The sequence below is a fragment of the Dermacentor variabilis genome, chromosome 5 (genome assembly GCF_050947875.1).
Source record: "Dermacentor variabilis isolate Ectoservices chromosome 5, ASM5094787v1, whole genome shotgun sequence".
Lineage (NCBI taxonomy): Eukaryota > Metazoa > Arthropoda > Arachnida > Ixodida > Ixodidae > Dermacentor > Dermacentor variabilis.
In genome coordinates, this window is record NC_134572.1 from 69,528,668 (window position 1) to 69,548,676 (window position 20,009).

General features: G+C 47.9%; 1 long non-coding RNA gene across 1 annotated transcript in view; it reads right to left on the bottom strand.

Moving 5' to 3' along the window:
• LOC142582759 (uncharacterized) overlaps positions 1 to 17,152 on the bottom strand; it is a 42,872-nt gene extending 25,720 nt beyond the window's left edge. The window contains exon 1 of the long non-coding RNA XR_012828481.1: positions 16,215 to 17,152. This is a non-coding gene — a long non-coding RNA (uncharacterized LOC142582759). The remainder of the gene's footprint in view (positions 1 to 16,214) is intronic.
• Positions 17,153 to 20,009: the final 2,857 nt, after the last annotated feature.

Here is a 20,009-nt window from a genome sequence, read left to right on the forward strand (position 1 = left end):
AAGAACAAAACACTTCCAAAAGAGTCAGTCACGAATGTTACTCATTATAAGATGAGCTTGCGCTGGAAAAGAAAATAACACTCAAAGATACCGATGGCTGCGCGCAAAGTGCTTTCTCTGATTCCGATCTACGGATCAAGGCGTCGGTTCGTCAGATTGGAATGCTCGTACATCGCAGCGCAATCTCGGGTCGGCAAATGTGATGGAGAATGTACGCCAGTATTCGCTTCACGCGCGCAATCTGATAAGATAGCGCTCTTTCGCTATTGAATCCGTGCCAACATACTGGATATTAGAAACACATGCAGGCGCATCTTGAGCTAACTGATAACTTTGGAACTGTGGTTAGACGCTAACCCCCCCCCCCCCCTTAAAAGAAGGAATACAGTTGCTTTTAATATTAGCTGAAACATAGTGCTGGTGGTATAAAAAGGGCCCACAACACTGCACAGCGGCGCCGATTGACATACAGGAAATTCAAGAGCGAACCACTTTACAATTACTGGTATTTATCAAACCAGCATATCGTGGTTTAATGTAGCCCTGTATTCCAGGGGCCAGTTCCAACACGGGTACTGTGTCGGAGCTCATATTTCATGTCAGCATTATTTGTCACAAAATCAAAGCATTTTTTCTTTAGATCTTAACATTAGACAGCCAAAATACATGCAGCGAAACCCTCACCTTAATATTTCAGTACTTTTCGTTCTAACGTACATATCCGTGCTGATCCATATGTTACAAAGTGCTGAAAATGTACCCAATGCTTTCCTCCAGGAAGCTGTTTTTATTCCTTATGATGCCAGGAAACCGAGTCTGATGCCACCAACGCTCAGAAACCTAGTCGGGAGCGCGCACAAGGTTCTCGCACACCTTGTGGGATGTACCGTAGCGCTGAGGTGCTTCTTGTATAATGTATGAGAATCGGTTGTAAAGACAGACGTGCAAGGTTGGGTCATGTGCTTAAGCTCATGAAGTTGATTTGTGCCAAAATAACCTGTCCAAACTTTCACACTTACTTTATAAGAAGTCTACAGCACCATCAATATGCCGGCTGCTTTTAACTGCACAAAACAAAACCATTCGAACGATGCAAATAATGTTAACATCATTTTATCATTCAAGTGTTCAGATTGGTAACCTCTAGATGCGGAGTAAGTTGAGAAGTTGTTTGCGTAATTAACAAAGCTACGTAATTAAATTTTCAGTAAGGGTATTTACGTGGTTAAAGAAAATGAGCAGTTTGGAGCCCGTCCTCGAGATTAAGCAGCCAAACGAACAAATTTCGACTAAATATGCTTCTGTAAGAGCAATGCGAACAAAAATTTTCCAAGTAAACACTCTTGGAAGACGTAACTGACGCAGAAAAAGAACATCTGTGAAGTCAAAGAAAGAACAGCACTTTACGACGGGACACACACAGGGGGAACCACACACAAACTGCGCTAACATTAAGTGCTGTTCTTAATGTGATAATGAAGCAACTAGCCCGTCAGTCTTTCCTTCCAAACCTGCAAAGTCAACCTGAACACATCTAGCCTTTTGTGATGCTGTCATCGATAGCATGGCCCCGTGAACGTGTTCCCCATGGCCAAATTGTCGCGTTCCATTTTTATTCATGCTGCTTTCTTTAAGGCAAGCATCTTAAAGTTTTAGTGTCAATACGCCAGTGAAAGTGTGCCGCCGAAAGCTTGCTTGGTCGCAGAAGCGATGCATGACGGAATGATGGTGCAGATTTAGCGTGTCGTCGGCATCAAGACAGTGCACTGCCGCCGAGCGAAGGAAGATAACGAAAGGGAACAGCTTGGTAGCTGCTCAGGAAGCCGTGCCGATGGTGGCGGTGCCATCATGACAAAATCTGAGGCGGCGATATTGACGGCTGAGGCGATTTTTTTTCTTTTATTCTTTTATTACTTTTTTTACAACGAAGTCGTTAAGAGTATGCTTTAACTCGGGCCCAATTCCGACGTGGCCTATTCACATAAATGTAAAACGCCGAAACGATTTTCTGAGATAACCCCTGGGCCGATTTTAATAAATTTTGCTGGATTCGGGAGAGAAAGGTAAATTCTAGTGACTATTAGAAGCGGAAAATTCTATTTAGGGCTTGAATTCTGGTAAAAGATTTTCAAAAATTCAAAAGTGCGAAAAATACAGAAGCACGAAGTTTACAAATTAATAACTCCGCATCAAGAACTGATATCGCGGTTATGTAAACAGAATCCTTTAGACAATTCAAAGCGGACAAATCCAATATGCCGATTTATATCTTACGTGAAGTCGTTACGTTGTGAACAAGGGTTGAGGAAAAGCTGCATTTCCACATTACTAAATTTTTCTAGATTCATGCGTATTATATCAATTTTGTCCGCTTTAGATGTGCTGTTAGATGCAATGTACAGAATTGTGATATCAGTTTTGATTGCCGAAAGACAGGGTTGTAAAGTTGGTTTCGTTTTCTGAAAATTTGTGATTTTTGCCAATTTTGAATAAACAAATGATGACCCAAATAAAAGATTTTAAACCAACAGTCACTAGATTTTAAGTATTTCTTTCAAGTGCAACAAACCTTGTAAAATATGATGCAGTGGTTGTGGAGAAAAACGAGTTCTCGTTTTACATGTATTTATATAGGACCACCAGAGCTAAAGGTTCCTCTTAAGGGCTACTTTCCCCACTATCGCGTCCGCGTATAGAGCAAAATCCCGAAGATAGCATAATACCGGCCTGACCCGCAGCAGAGGTGCAGCAAACGTTCAGCTCTCCCCATACGTGGGCTGATCCCGAATGTAACGCCATGCCAGGCCGACCAGCGGCGGAGGTGAAGCAGGCATTAAGCACTCCCCATACGTGGGCCGATCCCGAAGACAGTGCAACGCGGTGCCGACATACGGCGGAGGTGCAGTTCGCCATTAAGGGGCCCACATACACAGCTTTGAGGGTCGTATTTCTTCAGAGAGTGGGAGGGCACTGAGATTTTTTACTTATCAAACATCAGGTCATCGACGGCGAAACTAGGGACACCAAAGCCGTCCTCGGGCTCCACCTAGAAAGCGCCTTCGACAAAGTTACGCACTCTGCCATCCGCGCGCAGGTATCGCATCTAAACCTAGGCGAGAGGTCGTACGAATATTTCAAAGGCATCCTCACCGGCAGATGACGGAGCTCAGACTCGGCGACCTGAAGACGGACGAGAAGACATTAGGGAGCCAGGGCACTTCCCAAGGCTCCGTCATCTCACCCATGCTATTTATTCTTGCTATGATTCAAGTTGCCAAAAGACTACGCCAGCTTGAAGGACTGAAGCACACGATATACGCGGACGACATTACGCTGTGGGTGGACGGGGGCAGTGATGCCCGCACAAGATCCACGCCACAGACGGCAGTCGACACGATCGAAGAAAGCTTGGAAGGTACGGGACTGCGTTGCTCCCCAAGTAAGTTGGAGCTCCTGCTTTACCAACCGATCAAAACGCACAGAATCAAGAAGCAAAGGAAACACGAAAAGATCAAGATCCGCACCAGGGATGGTAACACAATACCAACGGTCAGCAAGACCCGAGTCCTGGGCATGACGATCGAAGCGCTCGGCAGGAACGGAGACACCATCACCCTCAGCATGGGTGAGGCGTCCAATGCCAGCAGACTGCTCAAGCGCGTTACCACCAAGAAGGGAGTCATGAAGGAGGAAAACTTCATCAGGCTTATACACTCCTTCGTACTCTGCCAGTGTACGTGGCAGCCTTCCACAAGTGGGTGAAAAGCGAAAAGAACAAGCTAGACATCCTAATCCGGAGGGCTTACAAGACACCCCTCGGTCTACTTGAAACTACCAACATGAAACGTCTCCTCCAGCTGGGCATACACAACACGCTCGACGAGGTCATCGAAGCGCAAAGAGCCGCTCAGTTGGAAAGATTGTCATCAACAAAGGCCGGCAGAAAGATCCTGTGCAGTCTAGGCATCGGTTATCATGAACAGCAGGGACCAAAATGCCCCGTCCCCGACCACGTACGATGAAACGCGCGGGTTGACCCCTTGCCGAAGAGCATGCATCCGGAATTCAACGAAGGCAGAAGACGCGCTATAGCCAAGGCACTAACGGACCTGCACGCGGAAGACACCGGTGCCAGATACGTGGATGCAGCCGAATATGCCGGCCGCAACTGCTTCGCGATCGCGGTGGTCGACTCCGTGCGGGCGACTGCCAGCACATCGAGCAAGCAAGTGGAAGAAGCAGAAGAAATAGCCATCGCCCTGGCCATCGTAACCCGAGAATGCCACATGATCCTCAGCGACTCCAGACAGGCTGTGAGGAACTACGCCAAAGGAAGAATTGCCCCAACGTCGGCACGCGTCCTGCTCCGACAGGCATACCGCGACAAGAGGACTCGAATCAAGTGGTTCCCGGAGCACGCAGGACAAGCGTCGGAGAAGCATGCCAATCGCAACGAAACGGCACACGCCCGAGCGCGAGGATTAACCGACCGCGCCCAAGGCAATGGCTGCCCGCTGTGTTTCAGCGCCAAAGACCGGATGACCACCTATAACGAACTGACCAAGGCTTTCGGCTGCCCCGTAGACTTCTCCCGCCGCCCTGCAAAGGGCTCAGCAGGTCGCAGGCCGTGCTGTTCAGGTAACTACAAACGAGAACACTTCCAAGCCCGGCGCTATTGCATAGGATGTAACCAGAATCGCACCACCATGACAAGTGCAGAGCGTGCTGCAGGGAGAAGGCCACATTCGAGCACATGCTATGGGATTGCCCCAAACATCCAAGCCAAGCTAACTCAGGACATATACCGCCGCAGCTTGAGGAAGCAACGTGGAGCGAAGACCAAGAAATACAACTACAGGCCGTCGAGCAGGTCATCGAGGCGATGGCTAGGCAGGAGCCTGGTGAGCCGGCAACGGCGAGCGGGGATCCTCGCAGAGCACCCGCTGTAAGAGTCGGCAGTCGTAGCCGTAGGGAGGACCTTGTGGCGACAGGACTAGGCGAGCAGGATTTATTTATATATTAACATTTTAAGGAACATACATTGGCAGTTTAGCGCGACTCCCATATGGAGCCCGCAAGACTATCATACAGCAAACAGCTTACGAGCACACAGCTCACTAGTACATTTCTAGCATGACAACGAGCACTCAGCTCCCGACGACGAGCACGCTCTAGCAGCCGGTAAACGCTGCTTATAAGCTCTCCGCTCGACGTCATAGTTCGATGTCCCCGTGGACCAGCCCTTCTGGCGGAGGGCTCACAAACACGTGCCGCACACAAGCACAGGGGAAAAGGGTCCGGAGCCGACGTCAGAGGGCTTCGTAGAACTCTGCTTTGTCTCGGATGGCGCAGCCGAGTACCACATTCCTGAGTTGACCGCGCGCCACGTGGCTGCCGGTCATCCGCAGTTCTCTGAAGTGCGCACTGTCTGGTGGGATTGGAACAGGTGCTGCGGGCTGAAAGCTGGCACTTTGCCACCCCGTACGGCCATTCCTAACACCATACGATGACGACGTAGGTCACGTCCGAAGCGCGCCTTCGCGCTTTACTGCAGGCTCAATAAACGTTTTCCCAATCTAATCGAATTACTTATCCGCGTTTGTCCTGCATGCGTGTGCAATAGAAACAAGAAGCAGGTATGCATAGAAAATCTGAGGTGGCGGCGGCGGGTCGTAGCGCAGAAGTTAGCATGCCCAGCCCCTCCAGGTACTTACATCTGCATTGACATGGGTTCGTGCCACAGCTCTACTTTTTCTGCGCGCAATAGCCATTGTGGCAGCACGCGCAGAACTGGCAGAACTTTCGAAGTTAATCAACAAGTGTAAGACAGCTGACATAAGGAAATATAATATGGATAGAATTGAACATGCTCTCAGGAACGGAAGAAGCCTAAAAACAGTAAAGAAACTAGGAATTGGCAAGAATCAGATGTATGCGTTAAGAGACAAAGCCGGCAATATCATTACTAATATGGATGAGATAGTTCAAGTGGCTGAGGAGTTCTATAGAGATTTATACAGTACCAGTGGCACCCACGACGATAATGGAAGAGAAAATAGTCTAGACGAATTCGAAATCCTAAAGGTAATGCCGGAAGAAGTAAAGAAAGCCTTGGGAGATATGCAAAGGGGGAAGGCAGCTGGGGAGGACCAGGTAACAGCAGATTTGTTAAAGGATGGTGGACAGATTGTTCTAGAGAAACTGGCCACCCTGTATACGCAATGCCTCATGACCTCGAGCGTACCGGAATCTTGGAAGAACGCTAACATAATCCTAATCCATAAGAAAGCGGACGCCAATGACTTGAAAAATTATAGACCGATCAGCTTACTGTCCGTTGCGTACAAACTATTTACTAAGGTAATTGCATATAGAATCAGGAGCACCTTAGACTTCTGTCAAGAAAGGACCAGGCAGGATTCCGTAAAGGCCACTCAACAATAGATCATATTCACACTATCAATCAGGTGATAGAGAAATGTGCGGAATATAACCAACCCTTATATATAGCTTTCATTGATTACGAGAAAGCGTTTGATTCTGTCGAAACCTCAGCAGTCATGGAGGCATTACGGAATTAGGGTGTAGACGAGCCGTATGTAAAAATACTGAAAGATATCTATAGCGGCTCCACAGGCACCATAGTCCTCCATAAAGCAAGCAACAAAATCCCAATAAAGAAAGGCGTCAGGCAGGGAGATACGATATCTCCAATGCTATTCACAGCGTGTTTACAGGAGGTATTCAGAGACCTGGATTGGGAAGAATTGGGGATAAAGGTTAATGGAGAATACCTTAGTAACTTGCGATTCGCTGATGATATTGCCTTGCATAGTAACTCAGGGGACCAATTGCAGTGCATGCTCACTGACCTGGAGAGGCAAAGCAGAAGAGTGGGTCTAAAAATTAATCTGCAGAAAACTAAAGTAATGCTTAACAGTCTCGGAAGAGAACAGCAATTTACATTAGGCCGCGAGGCACTGGAAGTCGTAAGGGAATACATCTACTTAGGGCAGGTAGTGACGGCGGATCCGGATCATGAGACGGAAATAATCAGAAGAATAAGAATGGGCTGGGGTGCATTTGGCAGGCATTCTCAGATCATGAACAGCAGGTTGCCATTATCCCTCAAGAGAAAAGTATATAATAGCTGTGTCTTACCAGTACTCACCTACGGGGCAGAAACCTGGAGGCTTACGAAAAGGGTTCTACTCAAATTGAGGACGACGCAACGAGCTATGGAAAGAAGAATGATAGGTTTAACGTTAAGGGATAAGAAAAGAGCAGATTGGGTGAGGGAACAAACGCGAGTTAATGACATCTTAGTTGAAATCAAGAAAAAGAAATGGGCATGGGCAGGACATGTATTGAGGAGGGAAGATAACCGATGGTCATTAAGAGGAAGCTTTAGCTCGGGCCAAACTCCGACGCGGCCTATCCAAATACATGTAAAACACAAAAACGTTTTTATGAGATAACCCCTGGACCGATTTTGATGAAATTTGTTGCATTTGAAAGAAAAAGTTAAATTCTAGTGACTGTTGGAAGCGCAATTTCGATTTAAGGCTTGAATTTTTTAAACGATTTTCAAATATTTGACCGTTTGAAAAAAATAGAAGCACGAAGTTTACAAATTCATAGATCTGCATAAAGAATTTATATCGTGGTTCTGTAAACGGCATCCATTAGATCATTCAAAGCGGACAAATTCAATATGTCATTTTCCATCTTACGTGAATTTGTTACGTTGGTTACAACGGTTTTGCAAAAGTTGTATTTCCCTATGAATACATTTTTTTATATTCATGTGCAACATATCGATTTTGTCCGCTTTGGATGTGCTACTAGATGCCATTCACAGAAGTGTATTATCATTTTTAGTGGTTGAGTTATGGAGTTATAAACTTGATAGTTTCGTTTTTGGAAAGTTTCGATTTTCGCCAATTTTTAATAAAAAATTGACGACCTAACTCGAAAATTCGAAACCAACAGTCACTAGATTTTATGTTTTTCTTTTAAATGCAACAAACCTCGTCAAATTTGGTGCAGTGGTTGCCGAAAAAAACGAATTCTCCTTTTACATGTATTTAGATAGGAGCACTCGAGCTAAAGCTTCCTCTTAAGGGTTACGGACTGGATACCAAGGGAAGGGAAGCGTAGCAGGGGGCGGCAGAAAGTTAGGTGGGCGGATGAGATTAAGAAGTTTGCAGGCACGGCATGGCCACAATTAGTACATGACCGGGGTTGTTGGAGAAGTATGGGTGAGACCTTTGCCCTGCAGTGGGCGTAACCAGGCTGATGATGATTATGATGAGCCATTGTGAAACTAAGGATGTAGTTAGCATGCCCAGCCGTAACTGCTGCAAATTGCAGCAGTTACGAGTGGTGGAACCCCGCTGGGGCTGATAGTGAAAAAAGCTTCCTTTCTCTGCGCACTCTCGCGATGGTGAAGCTAAAATGAGGAGGAGGCCACCATAACAGAATGGATGGACCACCTGCGGATAGGACGAAGCACACCAAGTTTTTAGCACTTGGCCTGGAGTCAAGCGCTACAATGGCTAGTATGGCCTGACGGAGATGATAGACCGAACTGCTTCGCACTGCTAACACTGGACTGATACTAAGAAAATACTCCGTTCGCAGACACCACGCTACACTGAAATTAGCAAAACAAAATCAGTTTATAAACTGACATTGTCAATTATCTGGTGTCCTTATTGTGCGTGTGAATGGCATAAAGGTCCTCGCAATGAAATGGTAGTATCTTTGTTTTTGCTGCAGTTGCACACAAACAAACTTCGTTGAAGTGATCGGACAGCAATCTACCAGCAGGGAAGACCAACCCGCAAATTAAAAATAATTGCTGGTTTCAGATCTTCCAATGTACTTTGCGCTCAGCTACTATCTGTAATATTTTTTTTTTTCTTTTTGTGCTCTTATGAAGAGGAAAACTCCACATTTCTACAATATCAACAACAGTACACAAAATAGACTGGCTTTGAAGCTGTGACCACGCACCGCACTTTTGTACATTCAGCACATGTAGTATTGGGGCAACGCGTTCGAGGAAAATGGTAAGGTTTTCGGTGAAAGCGCTGTGACAGGCGGGAAGAAATCGTTGTCATGCCCGGTCGAAATAATACTATCTGAAATCTTATTTACCTAACATATTTTTTGAGAAATCACTATAACCCTTTATACGTTTGCTTCGTATGAGTTATGTACTAGCTTGCCTCGTCAATCTCAAAAATGTATTGTCTTTGTGGGAAAGGCTTTCGTGAAAAACGGCCCAACATAACAGTAAAACATCCAGCATGGTTTCTATCCAGATGATTGACGAAATTCTGCATTGAGAACGTGTCGACTAGCGTGCGATTGAAAGTTTAATTATGATCGTTGTAAGCTTGTGTTGCGTCTAGCACGAGCGAGTAGTGTTAGCGATGTCATTGGTGTGGAAATGGTCAGCTCGGTCTGCGATTTGTTTTTGTGGATCTCCACATTGAACGTCGCAGTCGTCACGATGAGAGCACACCCATGACATCATTAGCTCAGTGGGCTGGGAAGGCTCGAGTGGTAGCTCACCTTGAGGGATATAGGTAACAAGTATTGACGTACGTACTTTGCGATGATGAAAAATATGCAGAAACACCACTGGTGTTGTCTAACTATTCGTAAACAGGCCCCCAAATTTCAATTGGCCCACCGCAAACAATAAGTAGGCCCACCCCCAAATTTCAAGTTGGCACACCCTCAAATTTAAATTGGCCCACCCTCAAGTTTAAAGTCGGCCACGCCCTATTTTCTTTTTGCCCAGCCTTAAACCTCAAGTTGGCTTAAACCCGAATTTCAATTGGGCCACCCCTAATTTTCAAGTTGGTCCACAGACGAATTTCCATAAATCGTCCTCCAAATTTCGAGCCGACGCATCTCAAAATTTACGTTGGCCCACCCCCATATCGCCCCCAAATTCAGATTGGCCGACCCCGAGATTGCTCCCACATTTAGGTAGGATCACCCCCAAATATAGATTGGCCCGCCTCCACAATACCACCAAATTTAGATTGGCCCATTCCAATACCACCCGAAAATCTAGGTTGGCCCATCCCCATATCAGCCCCAAACTAACGCTGGCGCAACCCTCGATCACCTCAAATTTAGGATGGCCCACTGCAAATCGCCCACCAACTAAGGTTAGTCCACCCATATTTTACCCTCCAATTCAGCTTGGCCCAGCCGCGCATCACCCCCATGGTTAGGTTAGCCCGACCCCATGTCAGCCCCAAATTTAGGTTGGCCCACCCCCATATCATCCCCAAATCCAGGTTCGCCCACCCCCATATCAGCCCCAAACTTAGCCTAGCCCAGCCCTCTATCACCTCAAATTTAGGATGGCCCACCGCAAATCACTCCCACATTTAGTTTAGCCCACCCCCGTATCACCCCCGATTCAGCTTCACCCAGCCCCATATCAGCTCCATGGTTAGGGTGGCCCACCCCCCATATTTCTCCCAAATTTAGGTTCTCCCACCCCCGTATCCTCCCCAAATCCAGGATGGCCCACCCCCCATATTCCCCCAAACTTAGGCTTGCCCACCCCTATATCACCTCAAATTTAGGTTGAGCCACCCCCATATCAGCCTCACATTCAGCTTGGCTCACTACCATTTCACCCCAAATTTAGGTTGGGCCACTCCCATATCACTACCACATTCAACTTGACCAATCCCTGTATCACGGCCAAATTTGTGCTGACGCCACTTCCAATTTCAAGTTGGCCACCACACCCCCTTTTATAAAGACCTATGTATTCATATGGGAAATGCGTCAAGTTTTTTGGCGTTACAGACACGATTTCGCACGATTTTGCTACCAGATCACTGGGGCACTCACCAAAGAATGCTTCGCATTAAAAGCAACTGCACCGAACGAGTGACGCCATATGTTGATCCTAAATACTGACGGCTAGCCAAGCTAGCTTCTCTGTAGAGCGACCGGGGCAGACACAGCACGGGACATTTATTCAAATTGTTTTTTTACGGCCACACCTACGGATTCATACCACTTGGCTGTAGGGGACATATTACCAGTAGCTATTAATCCACACGCTGCACATCTCCTATTTGGTGCATTTCTTAATTGGATGAATCTTTAGAAATAATTAACGTTCGGGCAGCGACTCAGCTTAGCAGACACTTTGTTCCGCACGAATGTTGCGTAGGAATGGCACTGGCCACCGGGTGGCATTGTGGCCCAGGTTGACCTCATTCGCTCGGAGTATTAAAGACATGGGAAAGTCGAAGAAAACGCACCTTCCAGAAGGACGCAATAAGAATGGCCATTTTGTTCTCCCAGGTGCCACGCTACAGAGCACGAAAGTTTTTTTTTTTGCGTAGCACAAAGCTTTGCGCAAGCTTCTAGTTATGATGTCCAATGAATAAAACCTTCATAAATGCGATGACCTAACAAATGAACACGACATTGCTGTGTTTTAGGAAGGAAAAATAGAAAACATAATATTTCAAGAGAACGACTGGAAAACCAGAACCGAAAGCAAATCATGAGTTTTGTGTTTCTTCCATCTGGTGGGAGACTATGAAACTAAGTCCTATGCGGCTGTAAAAAAAAACTGCGCCGCTGAAAAACCAGAACCGAAAGCAAATGTTGGGGTTTTGTGTTTCTGCCATCTAGTGAGAGACTACAAAACTAGGTCCTATGCGGAAAAAAAAAGAAGACCGAAGCGAGAATCGAACCGTGGCCACCGCGAAGCGTGACTAAAGGTGCGCGCAATTCTACCGCTCGGCCACGGCTTCCAAGGGTTCGCGCAGGCGTACGAACGTCTTTTTATAGAGACCACGTAAATTTTCACGACAGTGTTACAAAAAACGCTTTTGGGAACAGTGTTACGCCGTGTGTGGAGAGTCGAGCTAGGCATCAGTCGAAAGCTGAGTCTCCGGACTACATACGCTGCACTGCGTATTGCGATAGAAGCCGTAGTGTAATCACAGCCGCGGTTCTTGCCTCGAAAATGGAGTACAAATTTTCGTCGTTTCCATAGGCTTCCATTGCTAAATCTTTAACCGCTGTGGGAACAAAATTCTTACGTGCCATAGAGTGATCACTGCACTTGGCTCGTGTGGATTGTCTTCCAGAACACGTCTGTCACCTGCGTTTTTTGATAATCGACCTGCAGCTTTTGTTATTCGCGAAAAACCCGCTCGTTCCATTGAAAACGCGCTAGCTTCGTGCCGGGGCCGCTTGGGGCGCTAGTTGGTACGTGTCCAGAAAAGCTGGATATGCACGTGAAATGAGGTTGAAGATCAACCGTGAACATCGATCAGTAATGCAGTTAACATGACTTGGCTGGCGGCCACTTAAAGTTATGCGGCTTCCTGAAGATCCTTCAACGTCATCAAAAGAGTCTGAGTCAATTTGTCAAGTCGAATGAGAGGATTAGGTGAGATCGAGCCCTGTGAGGTGATTTGCCGAGTTTTGCTCATAGCCTTGGAGCTGTCAGCCTTTTTACATCAGGGATTACCATAGTGACTGGCGCTCAAAATATATTTAGTGATTGCCACTTCCTTCGTGATAATATATATGTAGGCATGCCGCCGGACTTGTGATATCAGCTGGACTAGCTAGGCTTGGACGCATCAGCACGATATTGGGTTAATATATTTACGCGTTTCCACACACCTCACCGAATGCAAACATGCACACCGGATCTATGTTATTCAACACTATTAGACACGTACGCCATGCCGTCCGCACTGCATTTATGAAAGCGCTCGCAGCATTCAGTACATTATCCGCTTGAGCATCCTGGTGGAGCCGCAGGGACGCAACCACCGTGACACTCCGTACTTAAACGTATGAAGCAACCTCCCGGGCGCACGGGTCAGCCAGCCCACCACAAGACAGCGTAACGCGGCCATTAAGGCACGTAGGCCTGATGTTCAAAACATGAGAACGCTGTTGTTTTGTTTTGTAATTCTCTTCTCCATGTGCGTTATCTCAACACTTTCGTCCTAGCCACGCACAGAGCAGCAAGCACTTGCCACGGAAAGCTGACGCCCCTCCGTCCCTTTCACTGCTTTAAAAGGCAAAACTAATGAGCCCTCTTCTCGTCCCCCCGGTCCGCACAGCGCACATTTTGCACGGCCGGTGGTCCGGCAATGTACGTGCAGCAGTGCAACGTTACACCAGCGGCCGCCTCCCTCTCCCCTCCCTTCGCAACCATCCTCTCCCCATCCTCCGCGGGCAGCGACGCGCGATCTGTTTTCTCCGCCACGCCGAGTGATATTCATTGTTTCCACGAAGGGACGCGCCCCGACGGAGTGCAAATAGCAATTAGATTGCACTGTAAATTATGACGAGTACGACGTAATGACGACAGAGGGCGCGACCGGCCATCACCCCGCTCGGCGACTGCAACACACGCCACCTGTCGAAAAGAGAGCGCGAGGGAGAGTGCCGCCGCGAGGAGGCTTGTCGGGCGGCTGCGTCGTCGTCGCACGTCCCTGCTGCACGAACAAGCGCTTCTTCGGAGCCGCGATCATTGCTTTCCCGCTCCCGCTAACCGAGAACGACCCCTGCCCCCATCTTTCTCTCGGCTTTACAGTTCGCAAAAAGCGTCAGCCCATCTGTTCGCGATTTTTCAAGACGTCTCTTCGAGCGCGTTTCTTTTCTCGACTTTCCCCTTGTTTGTTCTGTCTCATTAGCTCACTTAGCTTTGTCGGGGCGGGGGGTGCTCCGCTCGCAGCGCTGGCAACGCCCGCAAATCACTCAATCTCCGAAACGAAGCAGCGGAAGCGGGCGCTCTTTATTCCCCCTCTCGTAAACGGTAAAAAAGAACCTGGCAGGTTAAACTCCCTCTCGTCGGAGAGGTGGTCGAGCAACGAACAAAAAAGAAAACGAAAGACTCGCTCTTAAGTGTATCGCGCTTTTCAAAAGGCTGCTGCGCTTTCTTCGCCTGTGTTAGTAAATATTAGTAAAAAGAAAGAGGGTGAAGGTCGCAGTCAACCTCCTCGCCGTCTTTTGGATGCGGATGAAGCCCTCGTGTAGTGATTCTTTCTAGCAGAAGTACGCGCCAGAAGAATAAAGCAACGCGTGCCCATGAACGTGCGTAACCTTCTCGTATACACGCCCAAACTGTATGTGTGAACTATAATTGAGTTTTCCCGAAACCGCCTCGACCACGGCTTTGTGTAAAACGACACGGCTGTGCGACGTATTTTAGAAGACACCAAATTTCATTGCCTGCGATGCAAATGATGGCCGTATAACTCCGCAACCAACGCCAGAAAAGAAGCATTCGGAAGGCACTATGGCGAGTCTATATATTTAGAGCAGCAGTCTCTTTCTTTTCTTCTTTTGTTTTACATACATTTTTCCAACCTGATATTACCACCTATAGCCAGTTCAAATTTTGCCCACGCGTGAAGTGTCGCAATGAACCGTGCGTTAGGTTGTGGTATTTACACATTTCTGCAGGTTAGCGAGAAGTAGAGCAAAAGCACTTTCTCCGAACGCGCCGATAACAGGAAGTCAGTGTATACCCGCGTCATGACACCAAGTGTACATTTTACTCACCGCGTCTAGACTAGCGACGAGAAACAAACGCACCGTATATCGGGCGCGCATAGTAGTGCACAACCTACAGGTCGACACTAGCTGGTGAACTTCTGCCCTGACGTCACCCGGATACACAGGCGTTGACGGACCCGTTCCGCTTCACAACTGCGAAGCCACGCAGACTCGGGCTCCGTCGATGTCTTTCACCTCCCGGTGACGGCATCGCCGCAAAATGCCCGCGGCATTGCGCTGTCGAAAAGTGTCTTCGACGGTCGCGTGCGACTGACTTTTCGCTGCCCGGTGAATCACACATGCGCGCGCTCGCATACACACACGGGGAAGGCCACTGACACCTGTCAAGCGCGTGACTCAGGTCACAGAGTCGGTCGCGCACAACAACGGTGGCACACGCTCCACAGGAAAAAAGAAAGAAAGAAAGAAAAATTTGAATAAATAAATTACGCTGCACGTGCAGAGGAACGCCGCCGGAGAGCGGCGTCACACGCTTCTCAATCCGAGGACGGCGCTGCGCGCTCATTCTGGGAAGCGTCGCGAGACTGACATCACCGCAGCCACCACGAGACGCGCGCGCTCAGTTTCGCGGATGTCGACGAGACAGGATGAGGTCGACAAAAACAAAGGCAATGCCCGGAATGCGTGTGCGTTGCAGCAGACAGCTATATGGCGCGGTGTCCGCGTTGCACAGGTACACGTAATGCCGCGAAAGGAAGTACCGCGCTCGGCGCGGCAAGAATGGCGCGAAGCGAGCGTGCTATATAGTGCCCCTTGCGGGTCGGTGTGCAGGAGGTGAGAACGCACGACTACAAGGGGACCCAAACCTGACGCATTAGGCATAGTCTCAACAATCTCGTGTTACGATTTACCGTAGTATGCCGAGTCATCTCCAAGACACTACCCATCCACGTTGTTACACACATTTGAATTTCACACACTAGTCTGATAGACCACCAATCTCAAGAAAAGCGCTGCAGGCCTGATTGATTGATTGATTGATTGATTGATTGATTGATTGATTGATTGATTGATTGATTGATCCTAGCATCCCAAACGAACACATCGGCTATGAAAGAGTGGAGAGTTTCCCCAAATTTCGACCATGTAGGGTTTTTCAATGCGCAACTAAATATCCCGCAAGCCTCATAACTGCACGAATACATTTACTGCTTCAGACAAGTGCACACATTTCGGCTAGTCTTTTGCCCACGTTTGACAGGAACCACATGCGCGACCAACGCTCATACCACTGGCAATAGTTTTCGAGACGTGCCACGTTTGGGACACTCCTATAGTTGTCACCGCTCGAGTGATGGAAATTTTCCCATTATTGTATCCAGACATCATTCACTTCCTTGGCAGAATGAGTCCGCTATACGGCAGTGACCAGGAATACGAAAGTGGTTTTACACGAAAAGTGGTAAATCACGCTCGAGTACCGAAGACGCGAGCGTGGTCTTCTGGAAGGAAAGAAAGAAAGAAAAAAAAAAAGGGGTGGTGGTGGAGGGGCTTAACGAATCAATACGGATGGCTGGGATGGGGCGGGCGTGAAGATGTAAGTTGTGCTTGAGCACAACTTATTACTTTGCAAGTGATAGAGACAGAGAGAGGTTCTGCTACAGCCCTACCTCCTTTTGGACCAGTCTGAAGAGTTCCAACGTTAGTTGAGGACTCGCAGTGAGCGGGCACATGGACCGCAGGGCTGCAGGCGCTGTTCCAGATCGACGAAGTACATGTCCTGAAAAAGAATTGCACCCATGTATTCCGACGCCGGCGACCATCGCCTGAGGATCACGATAGTTCAAAACACCATCGAAATGTGCTAACGCCGTTATTCGGAAGCTTTATGCCAAGCCCTATCCGTATGCAAGCCCTAAAGCCATATATATTCTGGTACGATCACTTTCAGCCTCACCCGTATAGCATATCCTATCACATCGAGCTGAACGCTAGGCGTACACCAAGGGCGTCCGAAACCTGCGCAACGACCGCTAAAAAAACGTGGATTTCTATTTCCTGCGGCACAGCATGCTTTCGCATGGCATAACGTAGCGGCTAACGCTAATATTTAGTGCAGAAAACGGAACCAACCACCTGATGTATGTAAATCGACACGTGTGAAGTGCAGCCAGTGAACGCATTCAACTGTTCGAAGTTAGCGAAGTAGGGGACCCAAAGTACATCCTGCATAAAAACCCAAACCCAGTTCAAATGCGCAGTGTCGCCGATCGAACTCCGCGTATTGCTATACCTTATGCGTCAGCCATTTCTGGAAGTCTTTCATTGCAGTATCATGCCTATACGGTAAGTTTGCCCGCCTGCCCGCCCGTCTAAATGATCACGCTCACTTCCGCTGACTCTAGCCAATGAGCGCACGGCGCGGGTGATATATTTCCAAAAACCAAACGAACAAAGATCGTCCCAGTATATGCGGGCCCTGTCCATGCTTCAGGCTAACCAGTTCAGTCCACGTGAAAGAAGGCAGGCCCACGGCACTCCTGCAGTGCCGTTCTGGTGGTCGCCGCTGTCCATTTCTTGGGGCAGGGTCCGAAGAGAACATCAGCCAACTCAGACCCATAGAGATGAACTTGTGGTTTGCACAAGGGGCAAAGAAGCCACACACAAGTTCGGATCTACGGGTTAGAGCGAGCAGCCAGACCGAAGGAAGGAGGAGGCCACGGGGGATTCCTCTTCACTGCGCAACAGCCGTTCCTTGCGCACTTTGGCTGGGCGCCGGCGATGCATGTATAGCACAGCAACCGCGACAGGGAGAGAAGGAATAAGTGCTGAGCGTTACGATATACTTGTAAACTGCGTGCATTTGCAAAGTATACAAGGCACAGGGCGCCAAATGCATAACCATTAAAAAAAAAGAGCGAAAAACGTCAGGTGCAGCAGCAGCAGAGAATAACTGCCCCCATATTGTCGTTCAATTCGTATCTGCGACAGAGTGGAAATTCTATAGCAACGATAGCTACGAAGGCAGTGTTAGGATCTGCGCACACTACGGAAACATAGGCTCCTGGTGTTAAGAAGGAAGGAGGTGTTGATAATAGTGGATTGGCAGCCCTGCGACAGAAGACCAGCAATCGCTTGGAAGGAAACGGCTGTGCCATCGTCATTTCTGTACACATCCTTTGTTGTTGCTGTTGAAATGAAAAGCGATTTAGTCACCGATAATGGTGACAGCTACTCCTTTTGACGAATAGTAATGTTACAAGAAATAAGTAAAATAAGCGGCAACATCACACACTACACTGAGTTCCGACACATATACCCGTATATGAGTTCCGAACACATACTCGCACACAAGGCCGCGATAAGGTCCAAGATGAACAGGCGCGGACAGACGCAACCGCCAAAATCGGGTTTCATCACAGAAGGCCTGCAAAGATGGATTGATACACGTATAGACCGCAAGCGCAAGTAAATACAAATTTTTCCCGTCTTCTTCTTAATCACCCATTCTATCACTGCTCCATTTTCCTTCACCCTTAACTGTACAGCAGGTAAGATAAAGCTGTCTAAGGCTGGCCTCTCCGTCTTTAGCGATAATATATTATCTCCTTATATCTAAGACGAATTTTTCGCATGAAGGGTATATAATGCTACCCATCCGAATTGCGATTGTGCCAAAAGCTATATCAAGCTTAGGCAACACATCACAAAATTCAGTCGAGGGCTAAAAAAATAAATAAATAAATAAATAAATAAATAAATAAATAAATAAATAAATAAATAAGCAATGATAATCTAACAAAGGTTGTGTCGATGCCGGGAGCAGATTCTTCTGCTGTTGCTGCGGTACTGATAAAGAGTGCCGAACTGAACATGCCTGGAAGTCCTGAACATGCTCCATGCGCCTAGCTTCTGTGTTCACTACACTTATGAAAGGTGCAAAGCACTTTTATTCTCGATGGTTGCCATTTCGTGCACGAAAGAAACGCCTTACGGCAGTACTGAACTTCGGCTCCCGGCAAAGCATTTTCCTTACTTCAGAAGTTCAAACTGCATTTTGCTTTGGAGAAACGCCATCGCGGAAGGCTGTCGACTTATAGACCAAAAAAAGAAAAAAGAAAAAAACGCTGACGCATGAATACAAAGGGCGACGTAAAGGGACTGAGACTAAGAGCGCTCTTAATGTCTCTCCGCTTCATCAGTTGTCTTCCTTTATTTTGCGCCGGCGTTATCACCGCACAAATCACGCAACAACTGCGCCCCGCAAGAAAGAAGTACCTACGAAATTTACTGCTGCCGAGTAAGTTTGGCCAGCCATGCACCGAAATATAATTTCCAGTAGACAGCTGTTTCTGCACTGGGCCTCCTGCGGGAATTCGGTCGATTCGGCTGGGAATCGCACCCGCGGCATTCTGCTCGCCAAGAAACGCCATTACCACTGAGCTAACCGGGGAGAGTCGACGTGAGACGTGCTCGCGGCAAACGTTCTGGAATCGCCTTCGGTAGGCCCGCTGACTGCAGTCTGTTGCGGGAGCCGCAGATGAGCCGCAGCGAAAGGCCCGTCCGTGGCTTTTTTTAAAGCCTGTACCACGGCGGCCAAGGTAAGTCCTGTCCAGTGCGGTGAATTGATCGAAAGCCGTGTGGATTAAAGTGCAGGTATGCTGCCACGAGCGTGCTCGGACAAAGCATGGCGACGCCGTTGGAGATGTCCTGACGTATAAGGAGGGAACCGTGCGCGTCTGCAAACGCCACTCCCTTCCGTGGCGATGTTGAAGAACGATTCCTTTAGCATAGCGAGGCTGACGCTATGCGGGCAGCTCAGGCCTACTTCGGCGCAAGAGCTAAAACGCTCGGATAATTAGCGGGAGGTAACGGGCTCGATTAAAAGCCGCAGCGACCGCGCTCTAATGGAGCGTGGCAAGACACAAGAAAAAAGAAGAATAAAGCAGTAATTCGAAGTATAATGACAGTTCGGAGGGCGCGAAGGAAAACCCGTTTGGTGTAAATCACTCTCGAGTCCTTGCCAAGAACTCTTTAGTATATCCTGAAGTTTGCTTCACATGCGATGCATCTTCGAAAATATGCGCGCAGAGTCCACGCAAGTGACGGGAAAAGAAAGGCAACACGGAGAAAAAGAAAAAAAAAAGCAAGAAAGAAAGAAGGCGCAACTGGAGCCAGCCGATCAAAACGGCACGCGATGTAAAAACAGGAACTGTGGTCCCAGACGTCGCTCGACTGCTTCGTACACAGGTGGTAGAGAGGATATATATATGTACAGAAGAACAAGGAAAAGGATGGGAAGGGAAATGTCGAAGCCTCATGCATCCCGGGAAGCAACGAGAGAGAGAGAGAGAGAGAGAGAGAGAGAGAGAGAGAGAGAGAGAGAGAGAGAGAGAGAGACGTCCTCGCTCCGAAAGAGATTATTTTGGAAATAACCCTTTTCCATTACGTTGTCAAGCTTGTCA